Consider the following 3,239-nt stretch of genomic DNA (forward strand, 5'->3'; position numbering starts at 1 on the left):
TGCAGTTCGAGAGTAGTACGCTACGAGCCGGCAACGGGTTTCATCCTCTCCCTTTTCTTATCACCCAACACAAACATACCACCACAAGGCACACACACCCGCTACAGATACCAGATACATTTACAAACACCATTCTGAAGCTTTGCGGAAGAAATGTGCACTGTGCGCAAAGAGCAGACAAACATTAACGATTAGGCGGCTGAAACTGTGCTTCAGAATCTCCTACACGATTTTGTTTATGTTGTACTGCCTGCTATGAATTCTCTCATTATGAGGGAACATCACTGTCCATGGTCAATACTTTGGGCATTTTTAGTGGTCTACCTGTTACTGTGACCACAGAGGATTGCAGTACTATGACTTGGTATCAAAGATCCTCGTTTCTGTTTCTTAATGAGTTGATTATGCGTTCGTGAATGCATCCTAACAGATCTTCAGAAGAGAAAGTGAGTTACCGATTAAAAAAAAAAAGACATATTTAAAAAAGACATGCTGCTCTTCATATATTCATAATGATCGTTTTTACAAGAAAGGTAATCATACTGGTTGATGTTCAAATAGCTTACGTGAATTCACCTGGGTGTCGTCGATAACCACAGACAGTTTCGACAGGTGACCATTCTGTCATTTTCTAAATAAAGCTGCAGAAAGTACGCTCTGTGAAAGAGAATTTAAAACCTCGGTTTGCAGAGCAGTTCCGGAAAGATGGCACACACACACACACACACACACACACACACACACACACACACACACACACTGCAACCACTAGCGCCACCACACAACCAAACATGACCAACGCCTAAACTTATCGTTAGTCATAGTTACTAACCAACTGGGGAGATAATACTAACTGCGTCCCTCTGTTTTTTGATAAGGGAGAGAGCAGCACTCCACGCGGAATTACGTTACTTGCTAATTTAATCTCAACTACTTCCTTAACAACACTACCCCAATAGCTGGAAGTGCTCATCCAGGATCTTCCTACTGTTGTATTCCATAGGATGACCGGTGCCAGGAAAACGTCCTGCAATAGCCGATTTGCTCGGCTTCTGTAAGCGTGTGTGTCTCTTATACTCAGTACACTGCAATGCCCCTCTTTGGATTAAAACGAAGCACAGTCGAGCGCAGATGGCTGCGGATTGGAAGGCCGGAACTCATCGTTACATACAATGACTTTATCTTAAATCTGATTAAAAATAACAATTTATTAGGAAACAGCTTTAAACAGTAATTTTTTTATCTCCAAAACAATGATATTTTGACTACAGCTATCGAACCTCAAAATAATTACTAACAAGTTATTCATACAGTTACCCCTTTTACATATCCAAAAGTTACCCCAACAGCAAATAATTCGTGATTTTATCCCAACAGCAATGAATGAAAAGCCTTATTCACGACATTAGATTTTTAAACAGTTACAATTTATGAAACGTCCCCTTAGAAAAATTTATGAATTATTGTGCTGATAAACCTCCACGTTATTTGATTTTCAAACAGCTGAGCAAAACTGAACGTACTCAGACATTTCTCTCTTTACTTATTCTGATCATCACTAAACTGACACACAATATTTTTAGCGCAACGCAATCTGACTTTCAAAAATCCCTACAAAAGAATGGCCCTGACTAACAATAACCTGTACCTTTCATGAATCACTTACCTCACAAAAATCTTCGTTACTCGAACTACTGCAATACAGCGACCGCCAATACTGTCAGCTAAATAAAAGATTCTAACTACTGAAGGCACTAACTACTGATAGGCATTTTGATAGAGAACAAACAATGTATTTACCTTAATAGTGTTCAAAAGTCATTATATATATATATATATATATATATATATATATATATATATATATATATATAGTGATGGACACACGTCCAGATCATCCGCTCTCAAAACTCCGCCATCTCTCTCCCCACATCCATCACTGCTGGCGGCTCACCTTCAACTGCACAACGCTACGCGCTGTTCACATACAACTGCCCATTACAATAGAGAATTCCAACAATGCAAACCACCCACAGACTGCACACAGCACAGTCAGTGATTTTCATATAGAGCGCTACGTGGCGTTATCGACATAAAAACCTAAACAGCCTACTTACAAATATAGTACCAAAAATATAATGGTGATGAAGTTGACCTTAAACTCTGGGCTCAAATAATTAATAACTTTCCCCACGCAGTAGTAGTAACAAAAGCTAATGCAAAATCAATTTTTAAATAGTTTTATCCCAAAAGATTAATTGTGATAAAGTTGCACGTAAGCAGCGGGGCGCAAGTGATTACTAATTTTTCATCATACAATAATAATGACAAAAGCTTATGCAAATTAGTTTGCATAGTAAAAATGTACCAAAACATTAACAATAACAAAACTACAATTAAAGAGTAAGGATCAAATAATTAATAATTTCTCCCCACACAATAATGATGACAAAAGTTAAAAAATTTCTTTATCTCAGAACAACATTTACTTTGTTTAAATGTATCGACAGTAACGACGAAATGGAGAGTCCCCGTCACACTGCGAACAGGGAGGAAGGAGAGCAACTTGACTCACGAAAGAGTGCCAAAGTGTTTAACGGGTAGACGCGGTGTGCGGCTACGATCGCGCCAGTGTAGGCGCACCTTCTTCGTTAACCTGCGAGTATTGAGGGCACGGTCGGAGTGGACAGGCGGAAAAAGCTGCAATTCTAACTACTGCCTGTCCCATGATTATCCGTGGCTCTGGATACGACTCAGGGTTCGCAGCACAGCAACAAATCGGAAGACTGTTAACTATATATACGAAGACAGTAACTTGTTCTCGAAAGGACAGTTACTGTTGATGACCATGCAGCTTTTCCCTGGAATAAATGATGACTAACTGGCAACCTCAGCTGCCGACAGCTGTTGTTGATATACCTCGATGTGGACAGCTGAAAATGTGTGCCCCGACCGGGACTCGAACCCGGGATCTCCTGCTTACATGGCAGACGCTCTATCCATCTGAGCCACCGAGGACACAGATGAATAGCGCGACTGCAGGGACTTATCCTTTGCACGCTTCCCGTGAGACTCACATTCCCAACTGTCCACAATTCTACATATGTATTGTACCTTATAGACATTTGCCCACCCACTCATTACTCGCGCACGATTTGGCGATTCCCGTAATTTTAAGCATAAGATATTAAAGCGTAAGATAATATGATGACAGAAAGCTCTGTCGTAGTCGATATTAA

General features: G+C 40.2%; 1 non-coding gene across 1 annotated transcript; it reads right to left on the bottom strand.

Moving 5' to 3' along the window:
- Positions 1 to 2,944: 2,944 nt before the first annotated feature.
- On the bottom strand, positions 2,945 to 3,018 carry Trnat-ugu. Its single transcript has one exon. It is a non-coding gene; the product is annotated as a tRNA-Thr (tRNA).
- Positions 3,019 to 3,239: the final 221 nt, after the last annotated feature.

This window comes from Schistocerca americana, chromosome 1 (assembly GCF_021461395.2).
Source record: "Schistocerca americana isolate TAMUIC-IGC-003095 chromosome 1, iqSchAmer2.1, whole genome shotgun sequence".
NCBI classification, from domain to species: domain Eukaryota; kingdom Metazoa; phylum Arthropoda; class Insecta; order Orthoptera; family Acrididae; genus Schistocerca; species Schistocerca americana.